General features: G+C 39.4%; 1 long non-coding RNA gene across 2 annotated transcripts; it reads left to right on the top strand.

Annotated features, from left to right (window-relative positions):
- The first annotated feature begins 133 nt into the window (after nucleotides 1–133).
- LOC141579058 (uncharacterized) lies at nucleotides 134–22,061 on the top strand. Of its 2 annotated transcripts, none has more exons than XR_012510050.1 (3): nucleotides 134–718; nucleotides 14,200–14,257; nucleotides 21,365–22,061. It is a non-coding gene; the product is annotated as an uncharacterized LOC141579058 (long non-coding RNA). The 2 variants fall into 2 exon arrangements; XR_012510048.1 differs by lacking the exon at nucleotides 21,365–22,061 and adding an exon at nucleotides 19,642–19,761.
- Nucleotides 22,062–27,680: the final 5,619 nt, after the last annotated feature.

Genomic DNA, 27,680 nt, shown 5'->3' with positions numbered 1-27,680 from the left:
CTCTTATTTTTCAAGTTTTCAAAGAACTGCAGCACAGTATCGAAGGGAACGGGCTACAGTGCCCTGTACTAAAGGCATCACTGGGTTAATAGGGTGTGAACGAAATTACTGCAATGTGAGTGAAAATACTGCAACCATATCAGTAAACAAAGAATGCTGAAACCAGGTTATCAGTGGCTGCCGCCAACCCCCAATGGGGACGGGCCTGCAGCCCAGCCTCTGCAGCCACTCACAATGGTACCTTCTGAGTGGACTCAGAATAACAAAGGATGGGACACTGGCCCTGGATAGCTAGGTGCTTGTCAAAGGAATGAATTCAGTGAGCCCAAATGTTTGCTTCCTCCCATACATAGAAAAGCACTAAATTCTTTAACTTGAGATGCCTGGCTTTCTTTAGATAACAAGTAATCTTTTATTGTTCCTACTACCTGGTCTTTCTTGTAAAGCTCCTATATATCCTAGCTCCTTCCCAACCTCTTCGGAGCAGTCCCTCAGAGCGATCTGACAGGCTGTCATCCCGGCTCGAGTCCTCCCGCCAAATAAAACATAACTCTTAACTTTTAGGCTGTGCATTTATTTCAGTCGACAGTTTTGGTGACCACAAAGGGACCCAGAGCAGACTTCTCCTTCCCCTGAGCTCTACAAGGAGCTGGAGCCTTGGTAAAAGCAGTGGCCCTTTGTGCCCACCCGTCTCCTCGGGGAGTCTAGATGAATTTGGGTGAGTCTCTCCTGGTTCTCAGATCTCCCATATTGGTTCATGATCCTGAGTTTTATTTGGTGGTGTATCCAGGTTCCTGGCCCTCCAGTTGAAAGATACTGGGGGGAAATACCTACCCAGTGGAGATGTCCCGGGTGGGGTCCGGTTGAAAGATACTGGGGTCTGGACTGAGTGGTTAGGTAAGAGGCTGGTCTAATGCTTTCCTCAATTTGGCTACCTCCGTTGAATTTGTCAGGATAAAAGTAAAATCTTATGAGGAAACTTTCAACTCCAAAAATGGGACCCTCCTCCTTGCTGGCAAGAGCTTTCTTAGGTGACTGAGAAACTTGCAGGAGTGGTAGAGGCAAAGACCTCATGCCGTGCAGTTGTCCCTGCGGGAAAACCTACTAGCGATTTTATTCTGACAATCAGACCTTAGAAAGGGAAATAAAACTTTCAAAACAAAAGAAAAAGAAATGACAGATTGTCAGCCTCCAACTAATACCCCAGCCAGGTTTATGTACGTACAAAACTTACAACTTTAATTGAGAATTAAAAAAAAAAATCTCACTCTGAAAATAACTAGCCAGGCCTGATAAAAACATTTTTTTTTTTAAATTCTGACCTTATAAAAATAAAAGCCCCTTTAGAGGGAACTTGGATTTCTCTTACTGTGTCCTTGAAATGTAAATGTTTCATCTTTCTCTGGGTGTTTTATGTGTATGTATGTATATATATGTGTTTCCTTTTTTTTTTTTTAAGGAAAACTTGGACTCTGCCATGCAAAGTTACAAGTATTATGTAAACATGGCGGCCAAGCAAATAAATTGGGATTCTTAACAATCCTTTGATTGTACCAATTCTCAGGCATTTTGCCAACTTAACCTTTGTTGCATCAGCCTGGACCACAAAGGCCTTTACTTTTTGGGGAGTAAAATTTTGAATTTTACTTAGGCAACACCCCCTCTTATGTCGAAAACCTCTTCATCTTATTGGTTTAAAATCACTATATATATATATATAATATATATATTTATATATATATAATATATATTAATATATATATTAATTGATGGCCATATGACGGATCCTTTAATTTAGAAAAACTTCTAACTTGGTGAAAGTTAAGAGAGTTCTCATTATAAACATCTGTTTTATTGGTACCTATTAAAATCAATCAAGTTTAAAGATGGGAAAATATATCTAATGGTTAACCTAAGAATTTAGTTAAAAAAAAAAAACAGTTTATAAAGCTACATTTGTGTTTTCCCTTTCCCTTCAATGGGTTTTAGGGATGCTAATAAAAACATTAGAATAATTCATGTCAATTAGGTTGAGTAACTGAAAAAAGGAATGCAAAAATGTCAAAAATTTTTTTCTTAACAAGAAAAAAAAAATAAGGGACTTATCCCAAATGAATAAATGTTTTTAAATGGTTATTTTGAATGGGATAAATAAAATGGACATTTTTGGATTTAGATACAAGGTTTTGATATTACGCTATGTAAAGTTAATTAAAGGCCAAGGGGATGACCTACTGGTCCCCAACATTAAAGTGCAAACAAGTCCGCTTTATTTACCCCAGTGTAAAATATATATACTTATAGGGGTGGAAAAAATTATATATAGATTGAGATATTAGATTAATGATTGGGGCAACACACCAATTAATCAAATTAAAAATTCATAAGGGCCTAAGTCCTTTGGCTCAAACTTGGGGTTCCCAGAGACTTTTATATAAAATTAGATAAAGTGGACAAGAAATTAAAGAAAAAGGCTTCTGGCACTCCTTCTAAAATTAAAATTATTGATTAAGCCTAATGAATATTAAAATTCAAGTTATAAGAGTTAATAAAATTAAGATAAAATTTGTAAAATTGGTATATTTAAATGGGCTTTATATAAACTTCTTTTGCTTAATTATGTTGTGGAATAGATATGTTTCAATGGAAAAATGCTTCGCCTCTTGGTATTATAAGGCTTGGCACATATCTGTCCCTCAGAAAATATTAATTAAACAAACTAAAGGAAACCAATAGTTAACCTGAGCCATCCAATATAAAGTAAAACTAAAAACTGATATTCAGGGGATAATATAAATAAATAAATAAATGAATGAATGAATGAATGAATGAATAAATGAATGAATGAATGATTAACCCCGGGGTTTAACTTATAACTCAAGGAAAAGAGATATTACTAAGTGCCTTAAGCATTTGCTTTAACATGGAACAATTTGTTTGGAGCAAATTAAGGAGATACAATTGGACCTAGGTGACAGACCAGTTCTTTGGGGAACTGGAAGCAACTGTCTTTGTCTTGCAGATCAGAAATGTAAATATAGCAGACAATGACCTGAGACTGAGCCTAATTAGCTCAATGAGGTAAAATTTAAGGTGAAAGAAATTTTTGGCATTTTAGAACCCAGAACTCTGATGGGTCCTTCAGACTGTCAAGGACAAATAGGAATCTTTAAAGTCTTTTTCATAAATAGTAAGCCTTACTGATTTGAACAAATTCAGCTTATTCCAACTGTTATTTATAAGCAATAAATTTATAAATACCCAACTCATAACTAAGTTTTAAAGTGAAGCTATGAGATATCTAGATTTGTCTGTTCATAAGTCTGTGTACACACTATAGATATGAGATATCTCTACTGCTAAAAAATTTCCAAAATTAAATTTATAAAAGAGCTCTGTTTAATTCCAGCAGTGTAACATAATGTGCTTAAAAATTAAATGTTTCTAAAATAAAAACTGAACAAACTGACTTTCAGGTTTACATGAACTGGAAAATATTCAATATTAAGTTAAAACCTGGTATTAAGTTCAGTTTAAGTTTGTTCTACTTAGTATAGATGTCTTTAGAGTCATCAATATTAAGTATAATATCTTTACTGTACTTAGGTTTAATGAAACTCAAATACGATCTTGTTATATCTGTTGCAGATTTGTCAAAAAAATAAAAAATAAATAAATGTAATTTGGTGTGATAAAATTCTAAGTAAATTAAATGCAAATGAGATAAGCGCTTTCAGGTAAATACTTTTAAATATATTTTTAGACATGTATGCTTAAGATAATCTCTATAAATATTTGGTATCTTAAAATTCTAGAGTTGTGCTAAATTAAGTTAAATAATGGGAGTTTATTAAATGTTATGCCATTTTGATATAAAATAAGATTGAAACATTAATTACTTAACACTCACTTCCTCTTACAGAGAAATTAAATGTGTTTAGATATATTAATAAATTGTTGGTGCAGAATTCTTTTGACCTCCAGCTAAATCTGGGATGCTTCATAGGGCCCCAAAACATCCCAAAGAGAGATTTTCATACTGACATAATTTTATCTGACCAAGTGTTTTGAAATTTAACAAGCTTCCCAAATATCAAATTTTAATCAGAATTCTTTTGATTTCCAACTAAATCTGGAATGATTCAGAGGGCCCCTGAAACATCCCAAAGAGAGATTTTAAACTAGTAAGTTTCATATGGTATGTTAAATATCATGGGAAATATTGCCCAATTAATAATAAATCTTCCTAGGTTATACTGTATGAGCAAACATGATTAATATAGATAATCTAGAAGTTATATGGAATCCCTAAAAATCTGGTATGTCTGAAATGTTATTAGTCATAGTTCTGGTCATTGTGACCCGATCTCTTTATTGATTGCAGAGTAACTAGGTGTTTAACCATGCTATTAAGTATTTTGTTATTTATAGATAGTTATGGTTTTATTCTGATGTTTTTGCAAAATGCTTTCTCTTCAAGGAGATTTACTGGTTTCTAATAAATTAATTTCAAACTATAGCACTGATCTAAACTGGGTAAGAAATTTTAAAGATCTGATGAAAACTCTGATTTCATAAAAATGTTAACAACAAAAAAAAAGGATTATTTACATGGGACTAAGTAAACTGTTGAGTACGGTTATAATTTTTGGTTTTGTCTAAAATATTACTGGCTTTTAATCTGTGTTCCCCAGATATAAACAAACCCTTGTCCTTAAGCTAATTATGACTCAGCAATTCGGTAAATTATACCTATGTAAGCAGACTTGGAACAGTTATCTTTCCTCTATCTGATCCCTCCAGAGACTAGAAACTCTTAGGTCCCCAGTGGCTCTATCACATAAATCAGGAAAATCACCTCCTAATCGGTATAGGAATCTCAAGGCATTTTGAGGACCTTAAAGAGAAGAGAATTCACCTAAATCTGTAAGGCAAAAATATATGACAAGACCTTGATGTGGCTTTCCTGGCCTTAGAAAACCTTATTAAAATTCTAGCCTGAAAGTCCTTATTAAAATTTCCAACACAGCCAAATTAAAAGAGCTTACATGATCAAATAATCAGACAACTTATAAACAAATTAATCTTGATTTGGCTATATTTTATAAAATGAGGGAACTTTAGAGGGAAAAAGATTATATTTTAGTGGGTATTAAACTCTAGTTTGTTGATTGAGGTCTATATTTTACTAAGGCTCAATTCCCAGGTCATTCCTTGCTGTTATGTTACATTGCCGCAATGTTTAATTGAATTATTAAAAGGGCACTCTAGGTTTGTTTCCTAAGCTCAGTAATCTATTCTTCGCTGAATATCCGATGTCCCATGACCTGCAACCAGGGGATTACACATACAGGAATAGACATAACTTATAGAACTGTCTCAAACCTGAATGGAAGGGCACTTTATCAGGTACTCTTAACTAGACCATGCACAGTGAAAGCTAAAGGAAATTGACTTTTGGATAAATTTTCAATCAGAAAGAGCCATTGCATTGAACTGACCTATAGAGTAGTGCTCACCTCAAATCAATGCTCAAATGGAGAAGAAGCTACCAGGCCAGGATGAGAAGAAGATGACATCTGAGGTAGACAGCTGACCTGAGACCCCATACCAGGCCTGTTTATCAATTACTCTGATAATTGCTCTTACCTTTGATTATGAACTAATCCAATTGTAGGTTTATGGTCAATTACCTATATCTTGTACTTTTGTGTTATCTTGACAGGTTTCCCTACTCCAAGGTTCTAACTAGATAGCCCTCAGAAATGTATTTTAAAAGAGAAATTATAATTCTACTTAGGCCACTATTGACATTACAATTTGGGAGACCTCACCTGGCCAATTAATACCTGCTCTGAGCCTGACCATAAGTATGAATTTTCTTATAAGATCACTGAAGCTCAATCAAGACAACAAGCAAGATTTCCACCAAAGAATATAACCTCCTTTAAATATGAAAAGGACTTATATAGTTAACACCAGGATATGGACATTTAAGTTTAAAGGCTCTCTTATGTTGGAAAAATTAAACTGTACTAAAGATAACCAACCTAATAACACTATGGAATTTGGCTGGGAGACTTATGAACAATGCCTGTATAACATCTTCCTTAAAGATAAGGATTGGTACAGAACAGACTAAGTCAGATGACCTGAGGATATACTGAGCTGCATCTAATGGAAGTTTTTCAATTAAATTCTTATGACTTTAGTAACACTGCTAACTATTTGTATTTTGTCTGTTTTACAAAATTGTTTATGCATTACCAAATGTGTAACTAGGCCTCCAACAAGACTGATGATGGCTAAACATCTTGAATAAATAGATAAAATTTATAACTCTGCATAGAATAATTGTAATAGTGTGATTCTAGGTATGTTTATCAATTACTTTGATAATTGCTCTTACAATGAGGGGTAACAATTTCCTGGATCATAATAGACTAGTAAGACAGATGATCCAGAGAATTTTTGAGTATCAACAGGGCCAGATCCAAAAATTAACACTTGAGTGACATGTCAACACTATCTTCGGCCTGATCTAGGAATGAGTCTTCCTAGCACCATGGGACAAAATTGGTCATGAAATGTCTCCCAAAATATTGGTTAAATTTAGGACCCATGGTGAGCACTGTGAATGAAAAACACTGCAAACCCTATCAGTAAACAAAGAATGCTGAAGCCATGAAGTCATCAGTGGCTGCCACCACCCTCCAGTGAAGAAAAGCCTGCAGCCCAGCCTCTGCAGCCACTCACAATGGTGCACTCTGAGGGGACTAAGAATAATAAAGGACAGGATACTGGCCCTAGATAGCTAGATGTTTGTCAAAGGAATGAATTCAATGAACCCAAATATTTGCTTCCTCCTGTACATAGAAAAGCACTAAATTCTTTAACTTGAGATGCCCGATTCTCTTTAGATAACAAGTAATCTTTTATTGTTCCAAATACCTGATCTTTGTTGTAAACCTCCTATGTATCCTAGCTCCTCCCCTACCTCTTCAGAACAACCCCACAGAGTGTTCTGAGAGGCTGTCATCTGGGCTCCAGTCCTCCCACCAAATAAAACATAACTCAATGTTTAGGCTGCACATTTATTTCAGTCAGCATAGGAAAATTTAATTCCATGAGGAAGGGATTGTATTCCCACAAATTCTCAATTTTGATCATAATGGATAAATTTATGTCTTGCTAAAGGCCTCAGGACTATACATGATTCCATCTGGAACCCAAATAGCACTAACTCAGAAAGTTATTCTAAGGCTGATGCTGACAAAACTTCTTTAAGATGGCACAAGGCTGCCCTTTACTGGACACAAATTTTAAATTCACAAAAACCCTTATTGACTGTTTCCATAAAACAAAAAATTATTCGATGGCCTTGTAGACACAGGAGCAGAAGTTTCTGTAATAGCCCTAAATGAGTGGCCTGAAAAATGGGTAAAAGTGACTAGTCATATGTCTGTGACAGGAGGAGGAGGCACTCACAAGCCGATGCAAAGTAAAAAAAACAAAAACAAACTCTAAAATGTATTGGCCCAGAAGGACAAGCTGGGCATATTCAGCCATTTATTCTCCCTATTCCAGTCTCTCTGTGGGGCGGAGACCTGTTACAACAGTGGAAAGTCACAATTCAATCTTTGGGACCAGGCCACTGTTAACATACCTCCCCTTCCATTAGTCTGGAAATCTTCCACTCCTATTTGGGTCAAACAGTGGCCCCTTAAAGGGGGGAAACTTATTCAAGCTAAGCATTTAGTCCAGCAAGAGGCTGGACACAGTGAGCCACCTGCTCGTCCCTGGAACACTTCTGTCCTTACTACCCCACAAAGGCCAGGCGAGCGCGTTGCATGACCTCAGGGCTGTAAGTGCTATAATCCCACCCCTGGGAGCCCGGCAGCCAGGCCCCCCAGCCCTGCTGTTACTCCTGCAGATTGACATGTCGTGGCTGTCGATCTTTAAGATTGCTCTTTCACTAGTCCGCTGGCAAAATCAGAGCGAGAGCGTTTTGCTTTCTCTTTCCCTTCACCTGACAATCGGGCCCCTTTGTCTCACTGTCAGTGGCGAGTTCTGCCTCAGGGAATGACTAACAGCCCTGCTACTTGCGAGCTATGTGTTCATCAGGCCCTGCTGCCTGTGCACTCTGCTTTTCCCTCCTGCCTGGTTTATCATTATGTGGATGATGTTTTACTTGCAGCCCCTACACAATCCCAGCTTCTAACTAACTATCGATTTATGACGGATCCCCTTTCCAAACAAGCACTCCAAATAGCACATGAAAAACTTCAGCTTCAAAGACCGTGGAATTATCAAGGTTACATCTTTTTTAATTGAACTATTCGATCTCAATCAGGAATCTTAGATACTACTCGCCTTCCTACTTTAAATGATTTTCAGAAATTTGAGGGAGATATAAATTATGTTCGACTCATTTTAGGCATTACTATGGGACAACTTTCTAATTTATTCAACATCCTTAGGGGAGATTCACCCTTAGAGCCCCCCTGAAAATGAACTCCAGAAGCTAAACAGGAAATAGCACTCATTAAAAGGGCATCCAAGACAGACAATTAGGTAGGAGACAATTGGACCACCCAATTGATTTGTTCTTACCCCCCAACTTTTGGACCCGGACAGGATTATTGGGACAGCTTATTAGCGAAATTCAATGTATAAAATAGATATTAATTTCTCATTTCTTTAAAACAAACAAAAAATCTTCTCTCCTATGCTCAGCAGCTTATCAATTTGTTATATAAGGGCCGATATCACAGTCAGCAATTGACTGGCTATGATCCAGACATGATTTATCCAAAAATATCCTTACGGTTTCCAACAATTAGTCTCTTGATTTCTAATCTGCCATAGCTGACTTTACGGGGAAATTTGTTTATTCTCTACCCTCTGATAAGTTGTTACAACAGCTAGCCCTTATCAATGTCATTTTGCCTCACAAGATTGTGACCACTCCTATTCACAAAGCTGTCACTATCTTTATTGATGGCTCCGGAAAAACAACTAAGTCTGCATTTCCTGGACAAGGAAGGTCATAGATTGTTTTCTGCAGGGCAACCTCATCACAAAGAGCAGAACTTAAAGCTCCCATTATGGCATTGCAACAGCCTGTTAACTTGCTGATTCACAATACATGGTTTATGTCATACAAAATATAAAACAATCATCAATTAAGAAATGAACAGACTCCTCTCTCCTTTCTCTGTTTCTTACTTTGCAATCTCTAATAGATAAATGTAAACATCCCCTTTTTGTCATACACGTAGGGTCCCATACCAATCTACCTGGTCCCTTGACAGCCAGCAATGTTATGGCAGATCACTTTGTTGGTTTCAGCTTGGCTTTCAAAACAGCACAACAATCGCATAAATTCTTTCATCAAAACTATAAGTCTCTGGTTAAACAGTTTCACCCAACAATCCCTCAAGCAAAACAGATTATTTCAGCTTGTCCTGATTGCCAATTATTGGCTGGAGGACAGAAATCTTGGGGTGCCAATCCTCGGGGCTTAGAACCCAATCAAATATGGCAAACAGATATGACTCACTATCCTTTTGGTCGCTAAAAGTATGTCCACGTTTCCATCGATGCCTTTTCTAACTATATCTCTGCTTTCACATACATTGGTGAAAAAACAAAACACGTTGTCACCTTCTTCATGCCTTTGCACACCTGGGCAAGCCACAACAAATAAAAACTGACAATGGACCCAGCTATACCTCTGCTAAATTTAAACTCTTGTCAAAACTGGGAATTACAACAAGTTACAGAAATTCCTCTTAATCCCACTGGACAAGCCATTATAAAATGTACTCATTCCACATTAAAGTCTATGATTAAAAACCAAAATGGGAGTGGGGATACTCCCAGTAGGATCTTCACAGATAGGTTACACAGAGCAGTATAAACTAAATTTTTTAAACTGTGATGTTCAAGGCCTCACAGCAGCAGTTCACCATTTTGCTAAAACAGCTCTGTAAGAGCAGACGTTCTGGTAAAAAATATTACAGAGGAAAATGATTCATGGGAAGGGACTTTTAAATTAGTCACCCTGGGGTGAGGATCTGCTTGTATTCTTTTACCCACAGGGCTAGTTTGGCTACATGCCTGTCATGTCAAACTTCACCGCAGACTGGAAGAACATACCCTATGACCCCAACTTCCAGGAGGACAATCCTGTCCCTCAGATGGCCAGCCTTTCCCTACTAGACCCCCGACCAGAGACCTGCCCAAACACCCTTAAGGCGCCAGGTGTGACCTTGGGGCAATTTAAGAAACTCGATCAACAGACCAATGAAGTTATGCAATGTGTTGGAGTTCCCCCAATCCAGAAAACTGGTTTTTAGCATGTCTGGTTGTGGTTTCTCAAAACTCAGTGAAGGTAATACCTCTCCTGCTTTTGCTTCTCTTCCTCCCTGTCACACAAGCGCCCCTATACTGGGCTCATATTGTAGATCCCTCTCTTTTCAGACCTATCTCCTGGTGGGGCGCCAATCCTCCTTTCAGCAGTAGTGACACCCCGTGGACTGGAAGAACCTGGCTCCCACCTCAAGGACCTCTACTAGATCAACGAGACTGGCTCAACTTAAATGAATCCATCTCCTTTGTCTCCCCTTTCCACCAGCCTGTTTTGTTAACATAGCCACACTCGATTGTCTTACTATCAAGCCTCATGCTTACTTACATTACACTCCTAAAGACGAATTTCATAAGATTAATTTGACTTTCATATTTACTGCAGCCATTGATGCTGGAAGTCTCCCTGATCAGAATTGCCCTCCACCGTTGGAATGCTGTCATATGACAGAAGCCTGGACCCCAGAAAGTCAAAACTGTTTCTGGAAACCATGTCCCTCTCATTAAGCTACCATGAAAACTCTTTGCTAATTTCTCCCTTTTTGTTTGGGGTCCACAAAGTTATTTATCATCTGAACATTTGTCCACTGTCTTTTAATGAAACCAGTAATTCTAGCATCTCCTGGACTTATGAGGCTTTTCTGGCCTTATTCTAAGCATTCCCAGTGCTCACAGACACAGCCCCAGCACAGTAATCTACGCCATGTGGCTCTACACTTTGTGCCTCAACATATCTCATGGGAAGTACACACTCAAAAATGGCATATATAAAATTAACCTTACTTCTCATGTTTCTGATCACATTCTTTCTTGTACTCCACATCCTTATATTTTTACTATGTCTTAACAAAAAATCAATATTACTCTTCAAAAGAGATTTTACTTACTTCAAGTTCATACCCCTGTCTGGTATACCTCCTTCATTAGAACAATGAATATTACACATTAAGGTCTCTCACATGTGATTGTCCTGAAGGGACAGCCACAGGTCTGTTTCCAGTCAGTCTCACACGTCCCTGGGAAGGGGCTAGCGGCTTTACTAAACTAGCACAAACTATCTCTAAATGGAGACCTAAATGCTTTATTGGATGGCCCATAGCGTTCATCACCTCTGCCGCCGTCACTACCGCTGCAGCTTCTGTAGTGACTGTAAGCTGCTATGGGCGCGCGCCGTCTGTTCCACCCAATAGCTCATTGGGCAAGGTTTTGAATGGATGGTCTAATCATAGTTAGCCACCTATGACTAAGAAAAAGATGGTATTTTACTGTAATACTGCTTGAGTAATGTACGCCTTAGGCTCGAGGGAACACTGGCCTGAAAATGGGTTATTAAATTACTACATCATTCTCCAGTTAGAGCTGTTTTGCCAGAGAAAAGGTAAATGGGAAGAAGTACCATATATACAAGCCTTTATGAAAGTCCATAATGAGGAAGGAAGGGAGCCAGGTACTAGATTGCTGGTTCAAAGACAAGTAGAGAAAGAATTTAAAATTGAACAGAGAAAGGTTACCAGACAAGTGAGGGAAGAAAGAAAACATCAACAACAAGCACCTTCCAATGTCATGGTCACCCAAGGTATCATAGACGAGGAAGACAATGACTGACGGGGCCCGGGGCTCTCAGCCATGTTAAAGACCCCCTGTAACAATTGCCACCCAAGAGCCTTGGGTACAGCTGACAGTGGGGTCTCAACTAGTGGGCTTTCTAGCAGATACTGGCAGAAACTTCTGTCCCAGTACCAACGACTCAACTGCTGTTACGACCTGTGGAATGCAAATTTTGAGAAAGGGAGTAAGTAACTTGGAAACAAATAGAAATCTTAAATGTCTTCTATAGAAGTCAGTAAAATTGTTTAGCTATCCAGTCAGGCAGCTTTGATTTGTTCCACCTGCCAAAAACTCAATTTGTATCCAACCTCTTCTAACTGATGAGTCTTACATCGTTGTACCTAATTCATGGCTAAAGGTTTAAAATGGGAATTATGAGGTCTCTGTGTTTGTGTGTTTGTACGTACCTATATGTGTGCTGTATATATGTGGCATGGCCAAAATTAATTCATTAAAGAGCTCTATCCAATTGGCTTAAAGGAAATTAAATGCTTATATAAATACTCAGGAATATAAAAGAAACTGGCCAGAATGAAAATTGGGTTTATGTGATCTAAAAAATATTCCATACTGAATTAATACCTGGTTATTGAAGCTACCTTAAGCTTATTGGTTTGATAAATATAGACATGTCTCAAGATTCATTAATGTTAAGCATAAAACTTTATTGAACTTAGGTTTAATAGAAACACATAAGAACTTGTCATATCTGTTAAAATTTGTCAGCAAGAAAAACAACTCGGTATAATATATTTGTAAGTAACTTAAATACAAATGAGAAAGAGCTTTTCGGTAAACTGTTTAGGAATGAATATTTCAGGAATGTCTACTCAAATTGTTAGAGCAGGCAGATAGCTAAATACGAACAGAGAAAGGGGGACACAGACCAAATGGCAGGAATTAGGCAGAAAGGAGGGGCACAGGCCAAATGCAGGAAACCACACGTCATGTGAGCAGCAGGGATCCTTGGGAAGAGAAAGAAAAGCTGGAAACTTTGGGCTGATAATGGACCACAAATTTTGGCTTGGAGACCAACAAAGAAAGGTCAGAAAAGGCAGGAATTTCCAGTGCCCCAATGTAACCTTTTACTCATTATACCCTCATTTCAATAAAATTAGCCTTGCAGATCAGAAGTACCCATCATACACCGACGCCATGACGCTTCCGATCCAGACTAAATAAGGACAAAAATCCTTCCTCCCTTTGGGAAGCTGGAGTTGGGATGATAATCAGGGAATACGACCCCAAACCCTTCCCTCCCCAATGAATATTCCGTCCATTCATTTTTTCACCCTATGTAACTAACTTGCCAAAGAAACTCAGGGCAGCTGCTCACCTGGGCCTGCCCGCTCTCCCCTGAGGGTGTACTATCCATCCTTTAATAAATCCTCACTGTACCTTTTTAACCTCTAAGTCTTGTCTCTGAATTCTTTCTGGGACGGGACAAGAACCTGGAACACCAGTTGCACCTATCGGCGACAAAATGATCTCCCCATATATTTGGTAACTTTAAATTATATAATGGTGCTAAATTAAGTTAAATGATGGAAGTTTATTAAATAGCCACTTCATTTTCAGATAAAATAAGACATTGAAAGATTTATTGCTGAATATTGACTTCCTCTTACAGAGAAACCATAGATATTTAGCAATAAATATTAATAAATATGTGGTGCCACCCTGAAATATTCTCTACTACTAAGGGAAATATCTCAGTATACTAGGAAAGTAAGATGAATGTATAAGAAATGGAATTATGTTTTGTTAATAAAAAAAGTGACTTTGTCCTAAAGCTACTTGATTCTGAATGGAAAAGAAAATACGGAACAAAGTAATATGGATAGAGAAATTTGTGGAAGGTTTGTGAAAGAGGAAACATGAGAAAATGGTTTTATACATGGTCTGGATTGGCTAAGTTTAAAATGAATTTAGTCCAGAAAATTAATACTAAAAGTAAGTGGGTACAAGGCTAGATTTAGTTCGCTTTCTCTCTGTTGAGAGAACAATGTTATCTTAAAATGTTAATCTGCTTTTAGTAACAGATTTTAAAGTTTCTTTTATCCCTTAAGTGATCTGTTCTGTATTTATCTTTGAAATATTTTATTGTTAATGAATAAGTAATGTTTCAAAGTGACCTATATTTTTATTTGACCAAGCGTTTTGAAACTATAACAAGCTTCCCAAATATCAAATTTTAATCAGACTTCTTTTGACCTCCAGCTAAATCTGGGATGCTTCAGAGGGCCCCTGAAACATCCGAAAGAGAGATTTTAAACTAGTAAGTTTCATGTGGTATGTTAAATAACATGGGAAGTATTGACCAATGAATAATAAGTCTTCCTAGTTTATATTGTATGAGAAAATATTAATATAGGTATTATAAAAATTATATGGAATCCCTAAAAATCTGGTATGTCTGAAATGTTACTAATCATAATTCTGATTATTGTGACCAGGTCTGTTTACCAATTACAGTGTAAATAATTGTTTAACCATGCTATTAAGTGTTCTGTCACTTATAGACAGTTATGGTTTTATTCTGATGCTTTTGCAAAATTGCTTTCTCTTCAAGGAGATTTACTGGTTTCTAATAAATTTCAAACTATAATACTGAACTAAACTGGGTAAGAAATTTTAAAATTCTGATGGAAACTCTGATTTCATAAAGCTGTTAACAACAACAAAAAGATTAGTTACATGGGGCTGAGTAAACTGATGAATATGTTTATAATTTTTGGTTTTGTCTAAAATATTACTGGCTCTTTAATCTGTGTTTTCCAGATATAAATAAACCCTTCTCCTTAATTAATTATGACACAGCAATTTGATAACTTATACCTATGTAAGCAGACTTGGAACAGTTATCTTTTCTCTCTATCTGGTCCCTCCAGAGACATGAAACTTTTAAATTCCCAGTGGTTCTATCAGATAAATTAGGAAGATTACCTCCTAACAGGTATAGGAATCTCAAGGCATTTTGAGGACCTTAAAGAGAAAATACTTCACTTAAATCTATAAGGCAAAATCTGTGACAAGCCCTTGACATGACTTTCCTGGCCTTAGGAGACCTTATTAAAATTCCAGCCACAGAATCCTTATTAAAAGTTCTGGCACAGCCAATTTAAAAGAGCCTATATGATTAAATAATCAGAGTTAATTTGTGGGCAAATTTTTCTTGATTTGGCTATATATGATAAAGTTGAGGGTAACTTTAGAGAGAAAATGATTAGATTTTAGTGAATATTAAATTCTAGTTTTGTTAATTGAGGTCTATATTTACTAATACTCACTTCCCAGACCATTCCTTGCTGTTATGTTACATTGCTGCAGAGTTTAATTGAATTATTAAAAGAACACTCTAGGTTTGTTTGTGAGGCTCAGTAATTTATCCTTGGATGAAGATCCAATGCGTCATGACCTGCAAACAGGGGATTATACACACTGGAACAGACATGATTTAAAGAACTATCTTCAGCCTGAATGGAAGGACCCTTTATCAGGTACTCTTAACTAACACAGCAAAAGCTAAAGGAAATTGACTTTTGGATTAATTTCCAGTCCAAAAGAGCCCTTGCACTGGAGTGGCCTATAGAGTAGTGCTAACCTTAAGTCAATGCTCAATTGGAGAAGCTAGCAGACCAGAAAGAGAAGAAGATGTCATCTGAGGTAGACAGCTGACCGAAGACACCGGACCAGGCCTATATACCAATTATTTTGATAATTGCTCTTACCTTTGATTATGAACTAATCCAATTGTTAGGTTTATGGTCAATTACCTATATCTTGTACTTTTGTGTTATCTTGACAGGTTTCCCTACTCCAAGGCTCTAACTAGATAGTCCTTAGAAAATTTAATCTAGGAAAAATAAAAGAAGAAATTATAGTTCTATGTAGGCCACTATTGACATTACAAAGTTGGAGCCCTCTCCTGGCTACTTAATAATACCTGATCTGAGCCTGGCCATACATATGAATTGTCTTATAATATCACTCAAGCTCAATCAAGGCAACAAACAAAATTCAGCCAAAGAATATAACTTTCCTCAATTATGGAAAAGACTTGTATGGTTAATATCAGGATATGGACATGTAAGCTTAAAGGTTCTCTTATGTTTGGAAAAAATTTTAAAAATTGAACTATAGTATGGATAAGCAACCTAATAACACTAGGAAATTTGTCTAGGAGTCTTATGAACAATGCCTGTATAACATCTTCCCTAAAGATATGTATTGGTACAGAACAGATTAAGTCAGTTGACCTGGAGATACACTGAGCTGCACCTAATGAAAGTTCTTGTTTTAAATTCTTACTTATGACCTTACTAATGTTGCTATCTATATTATTTGTATTTTGCCTGTTTTACAAAATTGTTGTTTCTTGGATTACCAAATGTGTCAAAAGTGTGACTGAGCCTCTGATAAAACAATAAGGCAGCTTGAAACAGTAGACCAGATATATGTTTCTGCATGAGACCAATGATTGTAATGGTGTGACCCTAGATATGGGAAAAAGCAACAAGAGGGAATATTCTCCTGGACCATAACAGACTAGTAAGACAGGTGGTCCGGATAATTTTTGCTACTGTTAATAAGGCCTAGTCCTGTAATAGCACTATGAGTGGCCTATCTACATAATCCGTGCATGGCATAGGAATAAGCAGTCCAAGCTCCGTGGGATGAAATGGTTGTGCCAAGCCATGGTCAAATGTATGATCATGCGGGCACTTGCCATCAGCCTCTACAAGGATTGGGTCACGTTGGCACTTGCCTTCTAACTCTGCTTGGATTAAATCATGAGCCACTGCAGCTGCTGACCTCCAACACACCCTTAAAGGAGTTCAGGGTTAAGGTCAGGAATGAGGCACTCTGTGCTCTGGGAAAACTGGCTGAACAGACCTTCAAATAGCTAGATTTTTTTCAGGAAAAGATCTTATGGGCCCAAATTCTTGCATCTCCTCATATCCAGAAAAGCACTAAAATCATTAATGGTGACATCTGCTTTGTCCACTAAGAAGAGAAATGCATTTGAAAATCAAAATGAAATAACTATAGTTCAGACATTCAACATAAAACTAGGTAAACATTGTAGATGTGATTTCAGACAAGTTTCTGTATTGCTGAGAACTTGAGTTTTCTGAGCGATGTCAAAATTGGGATGCCACCGCCATTCTCAAAGCAGTGTCTGCTGGCAACTTGTAGCTACAACCTAATGGGCTTAACTTCTCCTCTTGTAATTATTGAGTTCCTAGATCCATACTGAATGTCATGCTTTCACACCAGATGAGTCCAGGAGCATCACAACTGCCCTAGAGGACGTGAAGCAACAAATACATAATGTAGGGGATTCAGATGCATATGTGGGAGAAGTTACATCTCAAGTTAACACCTGATTTTCTGGCCTCTTTTCATGGACTTCAAGGTCTCAAATGCATTCTTTCGGGAATTTTACAGTTTCTGTTTTCACTTCTGTTAACAAAAGTATATATATATATATATATATATATATATATATATATATATATATATATATATTTATACTAACAGTTTTCTGATGTCTAATGTGCAGGAAACAAACAGCTAAGGCTCTTTCTGAATCCCCAGCCATATGGCAAGATCAGGCTGGCTTGTTCCATTTCAAGGACCCCCCCCCAAAAACACCCCCATTCAGCAGGAAGCAGCCAGATGAACGCGACGTCCATCTCCCTATTTCCATAGAAATGGAATGAGAAACTTACAGTGGGGATTTTGAAGTAGAATTAATAAAATGGCCACACTTAGGCTAACAGATTGCTTCTTCTCATACACACCCTTAAAACGGTCAACTGACCTGATGAACTGGTTGCTACTCACGGTTCCAGGCCTATTGTTAAAACTGAAGCTATTGATTTTACACTTTCTACTTTATTTCGGTAATCAAAATCTATAATAACGCTTGGTCTCCAGGGAGAAGGTCACAGGACTTAACCTTATAAAATAGCCTGAGTTACCAAGAAGACCACAACTTGGGTGCTTCTAATGAAGAAATGGAAAGAGTGACAAATACTGGTGGAAAATGAGCTTTTGTATATTTTCCATCATTATGTTTACATTTTGATATAATCACTGAGGTCATTGTAGTGTTTTAACATGAAAAATGAGGTAAATAAATTAGAAGAAATCAATCATTTGATTTAAATTTAAATTAAATCACATTGTGAAATTGTTGCAAATTCCTTCTCTATTGCAATGTGTAAATTGTTTATATTTTATAGAGTAGCAAATTTCTTAAAATTTCAAAACAACACATACTTTTTGAACAACTACATACACACTAGATATAAGATATATATGACTTATACATAATATGACATCTACGTGTGTCAACATTCATATATATAACTGCATAAAACAACGTGGAGTTTTCTCACCCTGTTCCTCAGGTTTATACCCTGCAGGTAACCAGAATTGGTGTATGGTGCAAATCCTTTTGGGTTTTTTTTTTTTTCAAACAGAACTAAAATTGTAATACAGGTCAATGTGCTCCAAATTCTGTTATATCAAGATATAAAGTAGATTTTCAAGGTCACATTGATCTTAAAGTTTACAGATTGTCCCTGTTCTCCACATGTTACCAAAGTACTTCCTTCGATTTCAATAAAGACAGATTGCAGGAATGTGGCAGTTCTGTGTGAGTCTTTGCTGAAGCGGGTGTAACCAGCAGCACACAGATACTCCTGGTGTCATGGCCCACGTCTCCAGAATAACCTGATATCAAGCCAAGATGCCCTCCCTGTTCAGATCAGCCTCTGTGCCATTCCCCCATGATGAGGAACTGTCTCCTGAGGCAGCTCAGACAGCTCTGATTGCTAGAAAGTTCCATGCGTTGCCCTTTAAATTTAACTTGTCCGGAGTAAAACTCACTAATTTGAGCTTTCAGAAAGGGACAGCTCACTTGATCTTTGTTAACAAAGAACTTACACCAGCAAATTGTCAGGACTCTCAGCCAATAAAGGCCATTCAGGCTAATGTTACTAGCTTCCTTCAAAGAGGGCTCAGTACACGGAAGTTTCTTTAACCATGTGCTTCTAGATGCAGAGATGGGCTCCTAGGTGTAAGGGTTGTAATTCTGTGACACTGTGTTGTGAAAGGTGCACCTCTTATGGACTTTAACAACAGAATGAGTTAATTTTATAAAACTCATAAATGAGTGAATGACTAAGGTCACATTCCTAGAACTCCTGAAAATTCCTGGGAAGTCCAGAATGCCTGAAGCTCTGGGACAGTCATCTGCCCCCACCCATTGCCTCAGGCACTGTGCTTTGGGTGGGTGGCCTTCCCTGCTGTGTTCTAGAAATAATGCAAAATGTTGTTTAAATATTCTGGAATTTAGCTTTTATCCAGATAAGATTGCCTGGATATGCAAGGGGTTACAGTTTAACTTATAGGAGATGTTCAAAGAACAGGAATGTGGACATGCAGACCTAAAAGATGCCAGGGATCAGGGCACAGGACCCCTGTGCTGTGTTTGGGAGAATCAAGGGATCCATATTATTTGTTGAAGTGTTCTGAGTTGGTTTCCCACGTTTTGTTTGTAGTGACATTGAGGGGGCTGTGTTTGGATCCTGGCTTTGTTTTGTAACCTCAACTTTATGGTTTTTGACTCATCAATGTTTGTTCTTGCAGTGGATTTATTTTGACAGTACCTCTGGTCCCTGGGGTACAGGCTCATCCTGTGTTGGCAGTACCTGCCCCAGCCATTGCCATATGGACACGCAGGGTTTCCATTCCTGAAGCCTCCCCAGCACCGAAGGCCGAGCTTATTTGACCTGCTTTGAAAAGGTGTGCATATATACATTTTTAACATTCTTCAGTATCCCCATGAAGAAGGAGGACTTTAATTTCTACTGGATAGAGTTTTTATTTTCTTTCACGGCGGCCCTGTGCGCCTGTGAAACGTGCACTGTTTCATGCCACGCCCCTTCATGCAACCCCCACGCCCCACCGTACCTCTGGTAGAGTGTTCTTTAGTAGGTGTTCTGTGGTTTTACATCAGTTTTTAATATTGGTGCATGGTGGATCCAGAGGTCCTGGTGATTGCCTGTATGTTTATCTCATGAGCCTCATTGTTGCTGAAAGATCAGCTCCCATCCCTAATGAGCCAAATGACACAGAGACAGGGTCTTGGAGCTTACAAGAAAGGAGGCAGCTTTATTACTCATCCAGGCAAAGGAAACTCACAGCAGGCTAATCCCTTCAAAACTGTGTTCCCACCTTGGCGATGGGGCAGGGTAATTATATAGCCATAGCTTAAACAACAAAGCATTCATAACAACCGACAGAATCATGTTCTCATCAGAAGACTCAGAATGGCATCATGATGCCTCCAGGCGACCAATTCTATAGAGGATAGTGTTTAGATCACTTTATCTCTTTAGCACTCATGGTGTGGCCTTCTTGGTAATTCAGGCTATTTTGTAAGTTTACAGTCCTTTGACTTTCTCCCTGGAGAAGGACTCAGAGACCAAGCATGATTATGACTTTCGATTACTGGAATAACATAGAAACAGTAAGATCAATGGCTGTAGTTTTAACACTGGGCCTGGAACTGTGGGTAGCAACTGGTCGGTCATGTTCATTAACCATTCTAAGGGCAAGCATCAGAATAAGCAGTCTGTTAACCTAAGTGCGACCATTTTATTATTCCTCCTTCATCATGATTCATTGAGAATGGAAGGTAGGGACTTCCGGGCTTCTTGACACAGTCTTGTTTTCAAGGTGACATCTAAAATTAGGCTTATCCCACCCATCTCCTTGGCCCCTCCCAGGCCCTAACCTTAACCCTGCAACCACTGAGTCTGTCCTTGGGGCTCTTGCAGAGCTCTCCCAAAGACAAATTCAGAGTCTCTACATTTTCAAGTTTTGCTGCTGATTACTTCTGGGAAAAAACAGAATGTACATTTGATTTTTTTGTTGTTGTTGTTTTCCAGAGTAGTAAATTTACAAAGCATAAGAAAATGTTTACAGAAGCCTAAAGTTCAGGATTCTTTTTATAAAATGTATTTTAAAATTCCTCAGGTAATACATGTTTTCCGTGAAAACATAAGCAATACTGAAATATATGGAGTAAAAAGTTTCTCTGAAGACCTTAATCTGCTGGCTGGAGTGTTTGCACATTAAATTTTGATAGATACTAACAATGGATGCTTTCCAAGGTGTACCCTTTACACACCACCACCACCGGCAGCTTTTGAAGTCTTCCCGGCAGTGTTCCCAACACTGGGAACATCTTTGCAAATGTTTACCAGTTTGATAGGTGCGAAAATAGCATTTCACGTTCATTTGCATTTCTCTGAGTATAATAGAGTTGAGTATATTTTACTGTTTTTTTGTTTGGCTCTTTTCTCAGACAGGACACAAAAGTCATCTTGTACTGGGAAGGTGTGAGGTGCTGTTACAGAATCCAACCTCGTTCTGCTCACCACACGACAGACCAATAAATCAGTAGATGAGGTGTTGGAGCAAGGAATAGCTACTTTATTTGGAAAGCCGGCAGACTGAGAAGATGACAGACAAATGTCCTGGAGAAACTTCTTCCCCAATCAGAATTCAGGCTCCTTTTATACTTGAAAGGGGAAGGGGTGTGATTGGTTGTTACAAACTTCTTGGTGTAGGAATTATTAGTTCTTGGAATCCTTTGTTCTTGCAGCTCTCCACATGATTCATGTCATTGTGCCCCTGTAAATCCTGCAACAAAACAAACATGATTTTCTATTCTGCAACTTCTCATCTTTATATGAGTTCAAAAGTGTTAATATCCTTAAAGGTCAGAGTCTTGGGAATAGGCTGTCTTGTATATTTCAGGCTAAAGGCAACATTCTTTAACAAAAGGTTCTGAGCTAGCAAGACTAAGCCTAGAAAACAGGGCACAGGGTTAAAGCCAAAGGAACAGATCTAGCATGGAGTCAGTTTTGTTCTTTTTCTTTTCTATTACAGTGCCTTTGGTGAGAGATAAGAGGATGTTTCTGGGCAGGTCCTCCTCTGCCCCTGGCAGGGATTCAGCAAGAACCCTGCCAGATTCACCATGACTGTGGATAGAACTGCTCTCCAGCAGAGAAAATAACAATTATTCATGATTAAAATTACTTGTCAAAATATCTTCAATTGCCTGTTAACTATACCGTGTAGGGTGCGGGGAACTTCTCACTTGCCCATCAATGATCAGGCTCCCCAGATACAAGCTACCAGCGTTGCAGAGCATTCCAAGATGGCCTAGCCAAAACCGCTTCGCACTTTGCTCTTGAGCCCTGGGCTCCTAACAAGTACACTTTGAAAGCTCTGGTTCCTCTTCCCTTTTCTGCCGCACGAATGAACAGAGCCCTGAACCCACCTGGGCTGAGCCCAGCTCGTGCAGACAACCACCTGCTGTCCATTCCCAGGCTTGGCTGCATCCTCCCCCTAGCATGTTCATGTGCCCAGCGCCTCTGCCCTAGGGATCTGGATCACCATCTGCGCCATCACCCACCCAAGGAGTGCTGGTGGGTGGTGCACAGCCCAGGACCACCCTGGCATGCAGCCTAGGACCTCCCTGAGCCTCTGGCTTAGAGAAGGCACAGGGCATGGGGGCAGGGTGCCTGGGTGGGAATTGGAACCACCTACATTCTCACCCACTGAACCCCAAAGCCTCAGACACAGGGCTATTTGCCCACAAACTATGCCAGAGCTCTGACTGGTGTCTGTCGCCATGATGACTGGAGCCTGGAATGCCCCACCGCATTGGGTGAAGAATGAGGGGGCCATCTCGGGTTAGGGGTGCGCTCAGAGTGAGGGGAATCATACAGTGTGGGGACAGGCTGAGTGGTGAGGGGCCGCTCAGAGTGGAAGTGACCCAGCTGAGGGTTGAGGCTTCAATTTTGGGGTGAAGGAGCCATCTTGGAATGGGGGACCCGGGGTGAGGTATGAAGGGTCAGTTTGGGGTTAAGGATCCATAGATTAGGATCTGGTGGGGCAGAAAGTGGGGGCGGGGATCTCAGTGTGAGGAGAAGCTTCACCTTGGGGGTCTGGTTGGTGACCTATCTTGGCTGGGAGTAGGTGTCAATGATGAGGGGCGGTGAGCAGGAGAAGTGGGGCTGGGGGTGTGGCCTGGCCCTGTGCCGGTGGTTGTTCTGGATGGATGCGGGGACCCTGTCAGTGGTGGGAGAGGCAGCATTGGGAATGGGGCCCTGCCTGGCCTCACACACCACATCCTGTACTGCAGGAGCTGCAGCCCGAGCATCCACGCTGCGGGCGGGTGGAGAAGGGGCGCGCATGGACGCGCGGACTCAGGAGCCCGCCCAGAGCGCGTGGGGGCTGGGCTGGAGCCGGGTGCTCCAGGGCCAGGACCCAGAGGACGGGGATGGCCTGGGGTCGGGGCCGCCGCCTGCCGTCGCCTCCGCTGCTGCTGCTGCAGGGCAGGTAAGGGGGCGCTGGTGGGGGCGCGCAGGTCGGGGTGCGGTGGTGAGGCCGGGGCCGCCACCCTGGTGCGTGGTGCGTAGTAACCCCCCACATTAGTAGTCACTGAACCCCGCATCTTCACCGCCGCTCGTACGCGGGTTTGGGAAAGCAGGTGCAGCCCCGGGAGGTGGGAGGGAGCTGGCCGGGCCCGGAGCACCTCCGACTGGGCCTCAGGCCAGAGCCGCCCTGCGCAGGTGGCCCTGCCTGGCGAGTGGTGGCGTCCCGGACTCTCCAGAGCGCAGGCGACCTGGGGAGGAATAATGGGAGAGGCCCAGGTCTTTGGGAGCTTGTCAGCCTGCCCTGAGACCTAAAGCCTTTCACAAGTCTAGTTTTAGTCTTTTGAGGAATCTCCATTCTGTTTTCCACAATGGCTGCAGCAAACTGCGTTCCCACCAGCGGTGTAGGAGAGTTCCTTTTCTCCACAGCCTCTCCAGCATTCATCATTTCTGGACTTTTGAATGATGGCCATTCTGACTGGTGTGAGATGATACCTCATTGTAGTTTTGATTAGCATTTCTCTGATAATTAGCGATATTGAGCATTTTTTTAATGTGCTTATTGTCCATTTGTATGTCTTCATTAAAGAATTGCTTGTTTAGTTCTTCTGCCATTTTTGGATTGGCTAGTTTTTGTTTCTTTGTTTTTGTTTTGTTTTGTTTTAAATTCAGTTGTGTGAGATGTTTATATATTCTGCAAATTAAGCCCTTTTCAGTCTCATCTTTTGCAAACATTTTCTCCCATTCCACAAATTGTCTTTGTTTTGCTTATAGTTTCCTTTGCTGTGCAAAATATTATAAATTTAATTAGGTCCCATTTGTTTATTTTTGCTTTTATTTCTATTCCTTGAGTAGACTGCCCTTGGAGAACATTGCTGAGGTATATGTCAGATAATGTTTTGACTACATTTTCTTCTAAGTGGTCTATAGTGTCTTATCATGTGTTTAACTGTTTAAGCCATTTGAATTTATTTTTATGTAAAGTGTGAGGAAGCATTCTAACTTCATTGATTTACATACAGCTGTCCAATTTTCCCTACACCATTTGCTGAAGAGACCATCTTTATTCCATAGTATGTTCTTACCTACTTTTTAAAGATTAATTGACCAAAAGCTTGTGGGTTTATTTCTGGGCTTGATATACTGTTCCATTGATCCATATGTCTGTTTTTGTACCAGTATCCTGCTGTTTTGATTACTGTAGCTCTGTAGTACTGTCTGAAGTCTGGGAAGGTTATTCCTCCAGGTTTGTTCTTTTTCTTCAGCAATTCTTTGGTAATTCTGGGTCTTTTGCAATTCCCTATAGATTTTAGGATTATTTGCTCTAATTTTGTGAAAAATGTCCTGGGCAATTTCACAGGGATCACATTAACTCTGTAGATTGCTTTGGGTAGTATGATCATTTTAACAATATTAATTCTTCCAATCCAAGAGTATGGGCTATCTTTCCATTTTAAGTCTTCTTTAATCAAAGTTTTGTTGTTCTCCTTGTATAAGTGTTTCACCTGCTTGGTGAGATTTATTCTTAAGTATTTTGTTGTTTTGGATATTATTTTAAAAGGGACTGTTTCTTTACTTTCTTTTCCTACTGTTTTATTGCTAATGTAAAGAAATGCAGCCAATTTGTGTATCTTAATATGTATCCTGCTACCTTGCCAAATATTTTTAATTTTGGTTCATTTCTGTCTTTTTCTTCTTCTTTCAGAATATTCCCTTATGGTTAGCTGATTTCCGTTATTGTTATATTTGTGTTTCTCTCACCTGTTTTTGCATATCTAATGTAGCTTTTGAATTTATGGTTTTCATAAGTTTCATATACGTTGCTCTTTTACAATATCTGATTGTTTTCAAGTGATTGTCATTTAAGGTCACTTAATGTTTTAGTCCCTTTCCCCCTTTTTCGTTTTGTTTTTGATTTTTTTTTTTTTACATCTTCCTATACCTCTTATAAGTGTTTATTGTAATTATAGTTGTTTTTATAATTTTTGTTTTTTAATCTTTGTAGTAGCTTATTTAAGTTGTTGATTCACAGCCATTGCTCCATTTTTGCCTTTAAACTGGGATTTCCTACTTCCCAGAAGTTCTTTTTTTCCTTTTTAATTTTCTTGGGAGGTGGGTAGATTTATTTACTTATTTTAATGGGATTAAACCCATTACCTCATGCATTCTAAGCACACTGTCTACAGCTGAGCTCTACGTTCCCCCAACAAGTTCTTATTTTTGTTACAGATTTTTCCTTTTCACATAAAGAGACCTTTTAACACTCCATGTAAGGTTAATTTAGGATTGATGAATTCTCAGTTTTTGCTCATTTGAGAAGCTCTTTAACTCTCTTTCAATTGTGATTAATAACTTTTCTGACTAGAGTAGCCTAGGTTGTAGATTTTTCTCTTTGAGTACTTACTAATGCTGCTAAATGTTTACATTAGCATGTAATCATATCTTTCCCTTCTGCCCTGCAATGACTGCTGAAAAACAGCTGATAGTTTATGAGGAATTTCCTTTCATATGATGCTTTCCTTTTCTCTTCCTACCTTTAGAATTCTGTTATTCATTCATTCATTCTAACAAACCAAAACTTTTTTCATTCTTTGCAAAATCTATAACACTTTATCTGTTAGGAAAAAGAACAAAGAAGTGATTCTTTTTTGCTGATTTTTAGAATTCTGTCATTATCTTTAAATTTTGCTTTTTGAATAATGATTTGTCTTGATGTGGGTCTGTTTGAGCTGATCCCATTTGTGACTCTGTGTTTCCTGTGCCTGGATCTGTTTCCTTTTTCAGATTAGGGAAGCTTTCAGCTATAATTTTATCAAATGTTTTCTCACCCTTTTTATTCTCCTTCAGGGACCCCTATAATAGGAATGTTAATATGTTTTATGCTGTCTTAGAAGACCTTTAAACTCATTTAATGTATTTTTTCTTCTTGCTCTTCTGATTGGGTGCTTTTCATTATTCTGTCATCCAGATTGCTAATGTATCATCTGTATTGCCTAATTTTCCATGTTACCTACACTTCTGCTCTGACTGGTTCTTTTTGTATATTTTCTAGTTCTTTTTAAAAATTCTCCCTGTGTTCATCTGTTCTTTTTCCCAGTGCAGTTATCATTCTTATTACTATTGCTTTGACCTCTTTGTCAAATAAATTATTTATCTCTCTTCATTATGGTTATTTTTTTATTATTTCACTTAAAACATATCCCTGCCTTCTCACTTTAACTTTCTATATCTCTGTGAAATTATGTGAAACAGTTACCTGTCCCAGAATTAAAGGAGTGTCCTTGTGTGAGAGCACTCCTATGCAGTCTTCTGTGCCCAGCGGATCTGTGGGAAGAATTGCATCTTAACTGATCGTGGGCTGCCATCTTCCCCCAGGATGTGCTGGCAGCCAGAGTAATGGGGGCGGTAGAGCTGGAGTTAAAGGGATTGGAGCCAGTTCCAGGTTCGAGCAGGGGCTTCTCCTCTGCTCCATGACTGTTAACAGCCCTATCAGCGGTGGCACAGGGTCCCGTTGGGCTGGAGCAGGATCTCTGTGGGAGTTGGGTTCTCCTGGGTGTGAGGGCAGTCTCTGTTTGGTTTGGAATGTGGCTGAGGCCTGAGGGCTTGCAGTAGCCCTTCTGTACTGGTTTTACCTTTTCCCCAGTGTGCACACCTTGGCTAGAGGGTGGGTCAGGGCCAGAGAGATTGGGGCCGCACCACTGAGCTGGCCTCAACCCCTCTCAGTTGTGCATGAGAAAGTGAGTTCTCATGATGGCAGCCTCTGCCCTGGTGCTTGTATTGCTCCTGCCAGAGTGTGTGAAGGGACACTAGCTAGCAGTGACAGTCTTTTCAGAGGTAGGGCCACATCCAGGCCAGCACCATTTTCTCACACTGTGTGCACTCTTGTTGGCAATGGAAGCTACCACCTGAGAGGGGAGCAGCACCAGAACATGGAAGGCTGGAGCAGGAGCCTGTATAGTCTGAGGGCCCCAATTTAGGCATCCGTGGAAGCTGCCAGAGCCCCAGGCAGTGTTCAGCCTGCTGTTTCCCTGCTGTGATGGGGAATCAGCAAGCCTCTGCACAGGCTCTTCAAGAGCAGAGACTCAGTTTCTTACAGTGCTACAGTAAAACCACTGGTTTTCAATCCTGCCAAGTGGGCACATCATCCCAGTGCTGAACCCCATGCCTAGGGCGCCTGGTCCATGGTTCAGACCATAGCATAGGCGTGGGGGACTGTTAGGGCTCGAGCACCGCTAC

The sequence above is a fragment of the Camelus bactrianus genome, chromosome 1 (assembly GCF_048773025.1).
Source record: "Camelus bactrianus isolate YW-2024 breed Bactrian camel chromosome 1, ASM4877302v1, whole genome shotgun sequence".
In the NCBI taxonomy this organism is placed as follows: Eukaryota; Metazoa; Chordata; class Mammalia; order Artiodactyla; family Camelidae; genus Camelus; species Camelus bactrianus.
The sequence above is the reverse complement of the archived record's forward strand: the minus strand, read 5'-3'. Positions and strand labels throughout refer to the sequence as shown.